Source organism: Drosophila guanche, unplaced genomic scaffold (assembly GCF_900245975.1).
Source record: "Drosophila guanche unplaced genomic scaffold, DGUA_6, whole genome shotgun sequence".
In the NCBI taxonomy this organism is placed as follows: domain Eukaryota; kingdom Metazoa; phylum Arthropoda; class Insecta; order Diptera; family Drosophilidae; genus Drosophila; species Drosophila guanche.
Window position 1 is genome coordinate 847,476 of NW_022995751.1, and position 13,366 is coordinate 860,841.

The window sequence follows — 13,366 nt, forward strand, 5'->3', positions numbered from 1 at the left end:
CAATTCCATTTCCATCTAATTGGTAAACAACCCTCCCCAAATATGCCCTACACCATCCCCTATTTATATGAATTATGAATATTATGGAGACCTCCTGCCGTTCCATAATGCCCTCCGCCCTGTAATCATCTTTTGCTGACTTTTGACTTCGATAAGTTGCTCCTCTTCTGGTTTAACGTTGACATTGCCCAATTGGCCATATGCAAATACCAACAAAGAGCCTCTCTAAGCCCTCCCCATCGTCAACGCCATCGCCGTCGCCGTCGCCCCTTGTGACAGCTGTTTTCCATCCCCCAAAAGAAGAGGAAGAGTAAGACTAAAAGTCAAAAATGGAAATGTTGTCATTATGTGCATTGAATTACGTTTATTTGATGCCTCCAACCGCCCTCGGAATGCCAACCGACTGTCATCCCCATGCCACATTCTCCCCGTGTCGCGCTCGCCTTACAGGAGGTTGCCAGACCTGACAATGATTATCCGCCATAACGACACCTACACCATGCCGACGCCCGACCCGACCCTACTGTTGCCCATTAAAGGTGTTCCGGCCGACAAACAAGGTGATTATGGCCAAAAGCGAGTTGCTCTCTGGACTCCCTGCTAATGGACTCGGTCAAATGTCCTGGCTGAAAAAAAAAACAGCAGGGGAAAAATGTACGTAAATATAAGTATATTTGTAAAAGTCAGAGACAGGGGGGCGGACGGGCAACCGGAGGACTACACGAGCATTTATTTAAATTTTGTTTTTGCTTTTTTTTTTGCACTGCAGGTCCTTCCGCAAAGGACGTGACTGTGTGGACTCGCTCTGCGAGTGTGGATGAAATTCCGTTTCTTTCTACTCGAAAATTTCACCGACTGCCGCCGCCTCATGAATATCAAATGATGACGCAGCAGCGAAGAGTGGGAGCGAACGAGGGTGTGGAGTGGGTTGGGGGGTGTATCAACTTTTGATATTGGTTTTTGATTATCCCTGCAATGAAGGCGGCGGACATATAATGGAGGAGGGTGCATGGCGCTGTCACATTCCTGTTAACATTTTAATTAACATTTTTGTTGGCAAAGCGTTGTTTCGGTCATTATGTTTGAGACTCAGCAGCAACCAGATGGGTAGTGAAAGATATGGCCATGGCAACGTGAACGATTTGTCATTATGGAGGGCAAGGAAATGTGCTTTAGATATCCAAGAATTTCCAAAGAAATTATCCATTTTTTAATTAAGTTAAAAAACTCTACACAAGTCTTGCTAGAAATACAACAAAGTAGCAAAACAAATATGCAAAAATACTTAAAACTAATTTTGTTGGGACATCACAGCAGAAACACCCACAAATTAGTGGCTCAACTTAAGTACAGTCCACGCTAATGAAGTATCTCCGCCCCACACCCCCAACCGACTGCAATTTCTCTGCCATCTCGCATCGTCATGTTTTAGCCACATTTTATGACTTCGGCCTCATAACATTTTCCAGCTGACTAATTTTAAATTACGCATGTTGAAGGCAAAAAAAAAACAACAAACTAAAGCTCTTCGCTCAACATCTTTTGCAGAATGGTAGCGTGGAGTGGGGAGGGAGGATGGGTGGCACGCGGACAGGTGGGGCAGGCAGTGCTGGAGGCGTGGCTGTCGACGTCGTCATCATTCTCTCGATGCCTGCTGCAGCGGCGGCGGCGGCGGCGCTTGACTGCAACAATGTTGCCGCAACATAATTGTCTGGTGCTTAATGCGCTTGTATGCTCGATTACCGCTTGCTAGCCCAACCCTTCCACCGTACCCTCTGCAATCCTCTGCAGCAATCCGCTATGCCATGCCTCCCACTTTTTCCCGCCTTCGTTTGCTACAAAGTTGCAACGCCAGCGCCAAAATGAGGAGAAAATATGAATTGTTTTCTTTGGCAGCTCAGTGGGGCATGGTCTAGACTATAGGGGTTTGAGAGAGATGATGGGAAGTGCTTTATGAGAGGGGTAAAGAGGTAGGAGCGCAGTAGTCGTGTTCAGTAGGCGTATGCCTGCCCAGGTCGTGTGTATAAATCTCGCGTAACGCGAAAAAACTTCCCTCCGAAACCCCTAAAAAAGGCTTCCTCCACCTGTGTGGTCTGCGGAGTTCGCCTCGAGTTTATCGATAAATAATCGCCTTATAATTCATGGCTTGGCTTTTTTTTCGAGCCAGAAGGTAGTTTTCCTTAGGCCAGGAAGGAAATTTACACACAATTTATGACAATCGTTTTTATTGGGGGGATAACAAGATCACAAATGTAGGAAAAGATGTTCGATATTTGGGAACCAACTTTCCTCTTTTCTGGGGGTAAACGATCTGCGGATGCATCAGAATATTTCGTTGCCTTTACTTCCTTTTGGAAGTCGCGTCCTGTGTGTTCTCTTAATCGTATAACCATGATGTTTAGCTCCTAAACTCCATCATATATTTTATTATACCACTGTCCCTGCGGTCTGCGCATAATCATCATTTGCGAAGTCATCAACCTGTGTAAAAGAAGTACAAAAATCCGTTTAACAGGAACCCGTCAATGTGGCAGCTTCCGCCTGCCCCTGCCCCTGCCCCTACTCCAGAGGCTCCTCCAATCAGTTGTCAGTGGTTCCTTTTCACACTGTTTGCCAGATCTATTAGCAGCGGCATGACACAAAATGCTCTGGCCATCAACTCTGTCTGCTACAACAGCCACTGCCACTGCCGCAAGCGCTCCCCTGCCTCATTCCTCATGCCTCATGCTCCATTCAGCATTCATTATGTCTGTCTGGATTTGACTCTGACTCTGCCACTGCCTCTGGGTGCTGCCGCTGCAACAATGTTGCATATGAATAATGCCTCTAGAGAGGCGGACAAACAGAGGAACAAACAACTTAAGCGCTCGACAACAACAACAACAGCAAAATGCTCTCAAGTTTTTATTTATTTTGATTCTGCTTAAAGCCTCTCTAGGGTTCACCCCTTAACCCTTTCGGCTACCCCTCAAACCTGTGGCTCCCCCTCAAACCTGTGGCGCCCCTCCCTTAGCCCACTCCAAATCTGGCAGACTTGTAAAAAATTAAGTTTAGTGCAGCGACTGATGATGACGCGACGACTTAATGATGCTGCCACTGCCGCTGCGGCTCACACAACATTGTTGCTGTCTGTGGTAGCGTGTGGAAGAAGATCCCTCAACCGGAGACATGAACCGGAGACGGACTTGCGACGGAGAAGGCAATTGCAAATCATTGAAGTCATTAGCACACCAGCCAAAGCAGAGCAAGGGAGATGATTGTCCGGGGAAAAGGCGGTCTGAGAGAGAGGCTTTGAGAGGGTTTTCTTAGCCATGCAATGGAATCATAGTTAACTGTTTGGCAAACAACAAATTATGCAAAAAGTAAGCAGTCCAAGTGGGTTCATGGAGATCGAAGCTGCAAGTACACTGCGAAAAATCTAATTTTGGGAATATATTTTTTCTATGATTATTTTATGAATTATTCCCTTCACTGCAATCGAATATGAATGGAATTTAAATAATTTATTATAAAATTCTCTTTTTGATTCTCTTTTAGCATGCAAACTTCTCCTAAAATATTGGCAGGAAGTGGACAAATTGTGTAGAAGGTAAACATTAATATTACCTAGATTGAATTATTGATTGAATTAATTGAATGTAATTCATAGAGATCCGATATATTAATGTAGACCTCGTGGGGTGGCATTATATCGCGAATGTTCAATCGAATATCTTTTAGTTTTAGATTTATATTCTCCCAATCTTCTGTTATATATGAAATATACCCTGTTAATGTTACGGCATACCAAAAACTGCAAATATTTTGCCTACTCACGCTGCTCCACGCTCCCATTGTGTGAGATTTTTGCTCCTCCGGCACCTTGGCACCGAACCCGAACCTTCTACGGCATGTCTCTGCACTCCACCATCCACAAATATTTATATATCACTCACTATATATCACACTCACTCCTCTCCAGACTATACTCCCTCTCACTCACTCTCTCTCTCTTGCCTGGTAAACGCGATCATCTTTCACTTTCTGCTCGTTTTTCCTCCTATCTCTCTGTCTGTGCCTGTGTCTGTGTCTGTTTTTGCAAATGCAATTCAGACAATTCCATTCAACGGACACCGTCTGTGTACCCCTTCGGCACCCCTTCTCCAGTCTGTGCATCTGTCTGTCTGCTGCTGCTGCAACAATGTTGCAAAGTGAAGTGCAGTGCAAAAAATGACACATTTTGTTGCAGTTTTTCGATGCTCTTACCATCTTGGGGAGGGTATTTCGACTTTGAGTAGATCTTTGCAAGACAAAGCGGGATAAATCTGTGGAATAATGAGGGAAAGAATAAGCTCTTCTGTTTCCCAAGATATTCCATTCGCAGCTCTGCAGAATCTGTATTTGATTTGCTCGCTTTTATCGTTAGTCATAAATACCATCAAAATGTACTTTTATCTAAGGAAAGATCCATCTTTAAGGGCATCTACCGCCTCCCAATGTTTTTCTATATTTTCTTTCATTTTTCTTGTTTGTTTGTTTTGTTGTTATTTTTTCAGCTTGTTGTTATTTGTGTAGTTTTTTGTTGAATTTGTTGTTGTTTTTATTTTCTGTGTATATTTTTCATTGCATTTGTTGCTGTCTTCCGTCTGTTTATTTTTACTGTTGCATTTGTTGCTGTGGCACACCCCCCCTCTGATTTCTGTTGTTGCAAGTATTATCGCTGACAAACAACAAGTCTTTTAGAGTTTTGTTTTTTTTTTTCTTTTGGCCGCAGATTTCCTTTTTGCGTGTCTTGTTGGTATTTTTGCAGTGGGTTTTTCCACCCCTTCTCTCAGTTGAAATTTTCCTTTCTTTTCTGTCGATTTCTGTACATCTTTCTCGTTCGCTAATTATTTTTATTTTGATGCGAACACAATTCAAAATTTAATAAATGAATAAACAAATAACAAATTACTCATACGACACGTAAGTCACACACATACATACATACATACAAAAACACAGAAAAACCGAGAAAAAATAATTATTTTGTTGTGCTGCACACAAAAAAAATCTGCGCAAAAACATGCAAAAATTGTTTTTTGACCTTCCCCCGAAAAGTGCCCATGACTGTTCTGTTGATGATGATGAGCTTTATCATGATGGAAATGACATTTAGTGACAATAACAATAACATTCCACAATTGTCACAGCAAAATACAATGGGAGGAGGGAGAGATTTACTCTGTATGGAGGGGCGGAGTATTTTTTGCGGAGTGAGAGAGAGAAAGCCCCGCAGACAAATTCGCTGATAAAAACAAAATAGAAAACAGCAAAAAGAAACGCAACGAAAACCAAAACAAAAACAAAAGCGAAACTCAAGTGAAAACAACAATAATCATAAAAACAAGACAAATAAATAAACAAACAACAACAACTACAAAAAGAGAGTGTATTCAGGGCCGGAACTGATGATATACTCGCACAGATATCACAGATCTATCGTTTCCCCAAGGCAACATAATTATATAGACATTTGTTGTGGATGAAAAGTTAATTAAATTATTGATTTGGTAGTGAAAACACCACAAAACAAAGATATTTGTTGCCGAAAAACTATGTTCCATGGCAAATGAAAATACTACTTTGAACATTTTATTTTAGTTTGTTCCATATATCTGTTTTAAGGTCGTTCTATACCAAAGACATCCAGCAAATCGCAATACCCTCACTTAGCGTATTTAGCCATGGAATACATGCCAAAAAAGAGAGCGTTGTTCATTCATTTTGAGAGCGAGCGGTACACGGTTCATAGCGGTACGCTTTCGGCTAATGTATGTCAAAGTAAAACGCAATTTATGATATTTATTACGTGAGCCAATTCCAATTCCAATTCGCAAAAAACGAACAAATCTGTGCTCCGCTGCTCTATGGTGGAGTGGGGAAAAGGAGCCGTTGGTAGCGGGGTGGGGGTGGCAGTGGCAGGTAAAGCTTGGCCAAAAAAAAAAACATCAGGCAACTCCAGCACAAGCGCGCGAATGGAATGGAAAACCGCAACAAAGGAAAAACACAAATAATTTTAATGAAACTCTTTTCGGAATTTCATATTTTTTTTATGCTAATGCAAACAAATAAAAAACAAGAAAAGAAAACCAAAGCGGGGAGAAAATTTGCTAAAAAATGAGAAATGATGGCGGGGGAAAAACCTCCAAACGGTATAATAAATGTGAGAAATGCTGAATGGGATGGATGGATGGTGAGATGGATGGATGGCAAAGTAGAGGGGCGGAGCGACGGATAGCGAAAGAGAGATAGTGAAAGTGGAGGTCAAAGAGTTCATTGAGTTATGAGATCATCGAGGGTTATGCTGAGAAACATGGGAACCACAGTTGGTAGGAAATGTGTATGCAAATGGCGCAGAAGAGGTCAAGAGTGGATGTCTAGGGCAACTGTCATGGTACATAAATAGCAGGAAAAGTACAATGTGGTATGGTACTTAGTTGAAATGTGGCATGAAAACGATAGTTGAAATTTCCCTACCCGAGCTAGATGGGTTGATTTTTGGATTTTTTGTACCTCTGGGGAAAGTTATCTGTAAACAGAACAGACTTTAAGTGTTGCCTCCACATCTAGATCTAGATCTAGATCTTTCCACTCTAATCTAAAGATCAATTGTCATTGCCTTGTGCATATTGTCTCTAAAATCACTGGATCTGCGAGTCTTTTCTTGGAGAGTATCTTTATATGGTCTTTATTTTGCGTGTACCACAAATTTTCACTAATAAGCGGCGGCATCTTCCTCTTTGTTTTTGGCGATTTCTCTGCTTGGGAGCTCCCTCTCTCTCCCTTTCACTACTCATTCATTCCGCACTCGCGTTTTCCCTTCGCTTGCGTTTCTACTCTGCTCCTTTGTGATTACTCTTTTTCAAAGACCGCAACTATTTCATTTATTTCGTAAATTACTTTGTTAGCGCATTTTTTTTCGCTTTCATTGTTGCTATTTTTTTGCTTTTGCGCCGTAGTTGTTGTTGCTGTTTTTGCTGTCATTAAAAGCCAAAAACGCAATCCACACGCACACTTACACACACACAGACACACACCTGGTCAGATTTGAAGCCACCTCTGCTTGAGCCGCAGTCGCAGTCGCAGTCTCAGTAGGCGTCGCTGCCGCGGTTTGTTTACAAAACAAAAACTCTTTTTTTCCAGGTCAAATTTGTTTACATTCCGCTTCTGAAAACTGGGTCATTGAGAGGCCATGTGCCAGAGGGAGATGGCTAGCGAGGCGCACGGCTCAGGGCAGCCGAGACAGAGCAGGACAGAGTGAGAGAGAGAGAGGTAGGGGGTACAGAGACGCCGACAGCGAGAAGGTGAGCGCTGGAGGAGACTCTTGACTCGACTCGAGTCGCGCGTCGCGTCGCGTCGTGTCGCACATTGAGCAGGCAGAGGTGGCACGTTGGAGGAAGGCTGCCTGCCACCAAGGTGTATTCGAACAGGCAGGTGAGGCAGGGTCCAGTCGTTCAGCTGTGCGGGTGACCTAATTTTGCGGTTTTTCTTTTGCTTTTGGCTGCTGTTGATTTGCCCTAAGAGTAATTTTTGGCTGAAGCAGATGATGTGATCTTCTGTGTGTCTTTTTCACTAAGTCTCTTCCTTTGTTAACGTTTGAAATGGAAGATAATTGTTGAAGTCTTCCTACTGCATCTTCTCTTTGGGGATACACTCCCAAAATCATCAATTTTTGGCCCGCACCTCACCTTTCATGTATTACCTTGCTTGCTTGCAACTGTTGGCGATTGTTGTTGAAAACAGAAACAGCTTGAAAATTGCCGACAAACAACGAGCAACAGCAACAACAATATCCACAACAAGCATGCTGCAAGCAGCAGTCGCAGCAGCAGCAGCAACAACTACTTTTGGGGCATGCCACCAACCAAGCAAAGAGCAAAAGCAGATAACGAGCTTTGCGTTGCCGATGTGGTCTGTGGTTTTTGGTGTGACCGTACAAGAGAAGCGTAGATTTTGGGGTTTCTTGGGTACCTTGAAGAATTTATTTATATTTTTTGTAACTAAAATTAACTTCGTTTTTGGGTATTTTTCAGGAAATAAATCTGTAACTTTTGCTCCTTTGTATATTTAATATTTTCTAAGACAACTCTGGCCACACTTCCCTCGAAGATCATTCGAAGATTGCGATTTGTTTGTTTGTATTTGGGAATTTCCGCTGCGAATGTTGTTTTGGTTGCAACAACAACAAACGGCAGCAGCCACAATTATACGCCCCAATGCAATGCCCTCCCCCCTGTGCTCCCCACTCATTTCAGCAAATGAGTGTATGAGTGTTTCTCGGTGAGTGTGTGTGTGTGTGAGTGTTTGGCTATGCAATTTGAAAGCTATTTGTGTCAATGACAAATGATTCGAATTTATCGAAAAGTTGCAATTTGTCAAAGTAAAGTTAGAGAGAGAGAGAGAGAGCGAGAAGGCAAGACACAAACACACATACAGAGAGCTGTGAGGCGGATCTGTGGGGCAACCTTGGATGGAATGCGAACGCACGCTTGCAGCAGCAGCAATGCCACAAAATGATGAATTACATGGTAGTAGCCGTAGTCGAGGAAAACCCAGACAGTAGCGGTGTTGTGAGGGGTTCAGTAAAGTCGTTTCTAAGAAGGGGTTAGGCGAGAGGAGGGTGGGGGAGACCCCAACTAGCCACTGGGCAAAGCATCGTCAGACGTCAACTTAACTGAAATCAAATCGAATCAAACTGAGAGTTTTCTTAGCCGTCCCAAGCGCCAAAATGTCGCCGTCTGACATTTCTTGATTGTCAGCCTGACAGGTGGATGTCATGGAACGAACGGGGCCGGGGCTCATGCAGGATAAACGGATGGGGGAGGGGAATGAACACCCAAAAGGGGCCGTTGGGGGGAAATGTGTCTCGTGTCGTGTCGTGTCTTCTCAGCTTGTCCGACAAATCAAAATGTTTCTGACAAACTTATTAAACGCTGAGACTGAGAGGGAGAATTGTCCGTGACAAAATAAAATGCTTTGCAATTTTGCACTGAAGGTTGTTGCATGGAAATGGAAAATTTTTGTGAAATTTAAGATTAAAGTTAGAAATAAATATATAAAGACATGTGTGTGGGTTTTTTGCGTGGATTAAAGTACAGAATTTAGTGTTGAAATATTCACTATTAATGCTACCCTTATTTCAATTTTAACGCTCTTTTCGCTAAGCTAATTATGGATATTGATAATGGCGATAATAGAGAATTAAATTTGTTGTCGGCTTCTCGATTGTTGTACAATAAAAATCTATTAGCAATTGGCTTCTTTATTCACCAGATTTGCTCCCCCTCAAATGCCATTTAATGTCAGCTTTCCTACGCTTCGCTTGCCGCTCGTTGTAGGCCCACTCCTCCAATTGGTGGAACATTAATCATGTCATGACAATATTACTTTCCTTTCTATACTTAAACTTGGGCAATCTTTAAGTGTGGCTTTGGTTTTGGTTTTGGCTTCTTTTTCGATTGCTTTTTCGTTATTAATTTCTATTACGGACCCAGCCCGCACTCCAATCTGCAACTCCACCTCCAAATCCATCTTGCAACTCCACCCTGTGTTTTCGTCTTAGTCGTTGTCGTTCCAGTCGGTGGCCATAGACACTGCGCTCTGTTGACCATTTCAATTGTGCATCAACTGCTTAGCGGCACATTAAGTGCCGCCGCTGTGGCCTATAAAGATGAATGGATGGAAGCCACAGAGGGGAGACAGTAGAAGAAGCAACAGGAATATTAAGTATACGCAGCAGCCGCGTGCTGTGTGGCATCAATCTTCATCTGCCGGGAATTGACAGAGGCAACTGCTGCTGCTGCTGCTGCTGCAGCACGGTTGAAGATTCATCTTGCCTCGTGATTCTGGCTGCTGCTGCTGCCCTGAAGAGGCGACGACAACGCGTGCAACAGTTGAGGCTTCTTCTATTTTAAGTTAATTAGCAGCCAGAGAGAGAGAGAGAGAGTGAGAGATGTGTGATCCATATAATAACCAAAATAAGTAAATGGGGGAAAAGTCTGGCACAACACAGAGATTGAAATGCGGATTTTCCCTCAGTTTTCTAGCCTTGCTTGTCTTTTGTGTTTTGCCTGGAAAATTTCATTTGCTAAATTGAATTTCAACCTGCAAAAGCGAAAAACTTGGTCCTAAAACCCAAAACGACAAGACGGCATTGGGCCAGCAATGATGATAGGGAATGGCTGAGGAGAGTCAGTGAAAGCTTAAGTAACCAAAAAGCGCAAAAGTAAACTAGTCTACAAAAAAAAAGAAGGCACAAGGGCAGAAGTAGGGGGTGTGGATTGGACGTAGGAACGGCACGGGACTGGTGATGCGCTGCTACATTCGTGAAAGTGGAAATCGCAAGGCGGGAGATGTCATTCCGTGAAAGTTGTGAACGTAAAACTAATCAAAAATCTTTGTAAATTTAGTCAAAATTAACTTAAGCAACTGCTATCGATACAAAAAGAAGAATTGATCATGAATTATGAATGTTGAATTAGAAATACAGAAAGTACAGTCAGTGTGGTGCTAAATTCTGTTCCCATCTCATCCAACGATACATATTTGCAGCTCCGATATGTGGCTTACTTCCAACTTTCACCCATCTCTAACTTGCAGCGGAAAAATAGAGCAAACACAGCCCACAAAGACAGCGCAGAGGAGACAAACATCTAAGGGAAATCTGCTGCCGCATAATGTGATAATAAAAATCTTTTATTTGTCATTCGTCGTCGTCGCTGTCGCTGTCGTTGTCGTTGTCGTTGTCCTCGTGCCTTTTGTCTTCCTGGAAGTAGGCAGTCAGGCAGAGTCAACCGTTTGTTCTGCGTCCTTCATCCTCATTTCTGGGGATGTGTGTGTGTAGTTCTGGTTTAGGCTTAGAGAGTCCTGTCTGCTATCTGACTGTCTTTGGCCATAAAGCTTCCACACACCACATACACACACTCATAAATCTTATCAGCGGCTGCAGTTGCTGCTGCTGCTGCTGGCTGCCTCACAAATTTGACATCGGGCACCGGCAGCGACACTCACTTAGAGGAGATGCCTAATTCCCGGCTCGTGCGTTGTGTTTGCCTTCAAATTAATAGCCCGAAAGTCGCTTGGCCCCCGACTCCTCTGGCTGGCATTGCGTGTGCCTTACTTTTACTTAACGCTGCTCACGTTCCAACTTGTGTTCTCATGCCACGAAATCCCCCACCCATTCAAGAAGTAAACTCCACTCCGCTCCTTACTGCTCTGCACTCCATTCCATTCCTCATTTCTCTTCCTGTTTGCGCTGTCAACGGCTAAAACTTTAACAGCCCTCAACTTCCATTTCCATTTTCCTGCTAGGGGTGGTGGGGCATTAGATGTTTGGGGTTGGGGCGTAAAGGCAAATTGAAGGGTGACTTATTGCAACTCCGAATGAGTTGTCATTTGGGTTTTCTCATTTCGTTCGAATCCATGTCTTGACCATGTCCCTGTCCCTGTCCCTGTCTCTGTCTGTATATCCTTTATCCTCCAAATGGAGTTGGGAATCGATATTTGTGAAGCTGAAGCTGAAGCTGTCCTGTCATCGAGCTGTTATCCACTCACGTTTCGTGCCAAATGGCAAAAAGCAGTCGAAAGACAAAAGAACATGGCAGGAGTCCCACAGTCCACAGTCCAAATGGGCAAAAGAGTTGAGCTGAATGGGTGGAAAAAGAGTTGAGCTGAATGAGAGAATGGAAAGAGAATCAGGAAGGAATGTCAAGGAATTGGATTGAAAATTGTTGAGATCCGTTTGGTAAGAGTTTCAGCCAAGGAAGGAAGGCAGGAAGGAAGCAAGGGGAAATGGTGGGAAACGTTTTAGAAAATAAAAAGGGAATTTAAAAATGAAAAAATGGAAATGGAAATGGAAATTGAACTTTGAGTCGCTTCAAAATTATTCGTTTTCTTAGTTTAATTGTGGCTTAGAGATGAAAGTTCTTAAATAACTTATGGATAGATAATTTCTTAGGCTGGAAAGAATAATGAAATATCTTCGAATTAATTTGCTAGAGCCCCTGCCATTCTCATAGCATTCTTTAAGCTATAATTCTGGCCCCAATTTATACCCAACAAGTATTTTTAAGTTCATTTGTTTGATTATATTTTTAGGAAATATTCACTCGTAATTTTCATTCATTTTCTTGTCTTCTTGTAGTAATTTGTAAAATTCCTCGAAAAACAAATCCCCCAAAACATGTTTCCAACTCAGACATCCCCAGACTTATGCCTATTTTAAGAATAATTCTTACTAAATCCACGAGTTTCTGGTATCAGTTCCGTTTTCAAATACTTGGAAATAGCAAAGACCAAAATTTATATTAGACATTTTCAATATTTGCACGTAAAACGTTTTGTGTGTGGGTTTTTTCGCTTTAGTGGCAGCGATTATCCGCGTGATTAGCTCTAAAAATACAAAAGAGTCGCGTCTCGACTCTTGAAACAGAAACCAAAAAAAAAGGAAGGCCAAAGCATTTTCCGTGTACAAAATGTTGTAGAAATAGAGCCAGAAAGGCTTTCGCATTTCCGGCGCCAGCTAAAAATATTTTGACGTATTTCTTCTCTAGGAATATGGTGGAACGGAGGGGTCTGAAGATGGGTCCGTTTATATTTTTTTTGCAAAATTCGTCTGACGTTGGAAAATGTTGTGTGTGTTTCTTTATGCAACGTCCAAAAATGTGGCCTGGGGCAAGCAGCATTCATAAAAATATACATCAAGCAGCAAGAAGCAGTCCGTCATTTGTTTTCTGTACGTATTTGGTTTCTGGTATTTGGTCGGTCCATCGCTGGGGTCCCCTTCATTTTGGACCGTGTGTCCCTCCCTCTGCGTGGTCCGATAGTCCATTGAGGCCTGTGCGTCATTGTTGGCCTACATTCGACGCAAATCTCCCATGAAAACAAACAAGGAAGAAAATGCTTGCAAGAATCAACCGAAACCGAAGTAGAAATGCTCTGAAATGCCCAACAAACACTGCCACAGCCAAACCTAACCCAAAAGCCAATACTCTCTCTCTCGCTCTTTGCTTTTTGGTTTTAAAAGGAGAGAGTGTCTTTTTGGGAGAAGCATCACAACTAATTGACTTAGTGGTGAGGGGGCAAAAACCATGATGACATGTTTTCGGATAAGACAAGCAGCAGCCGGATGCAGGGAGGAGGAGTGCAGGCAGGGTGTCTCTCTTAGGGCAGGGGTACTACTGATGTGATGGGACGGGGTGGTAAGGTTGTCTGGCGATGGGGTGGGGTGCTGGGGCAGCCGAAATGAGTGATTGCTGTTGGCAGGCGCGTGAGCAAAATATTCATAAGCGTTCACAAGGCATCCCGCATAATTCATTCATTTCCAACACTCACACGAAGAGAAAGA

General features: G+C 43.0%; 1 long non-coding RNA gene across 1 annotated transcript in view; it reads left to right on the forward strand.

Annotated features, from left to right (window-relative positions):
* LOC117587240 overlaps positions 1 to 13,366 on the forward strand; it is a 121,649-nt gene that overhangs the window by 83,263 nt on the left and 25,020 nt on the right. Inside the window, exon 5 of the long non-coding RNA XR_004574048.1 lies at positions 3,538 to 3,589. This is a non-coding gene — a long non-coding RNA (uncharacterized LOC117587240). The remainder of the gene's footprint in view (positions 1 to 3,537; positions 3,590 to 13,366) is intronic.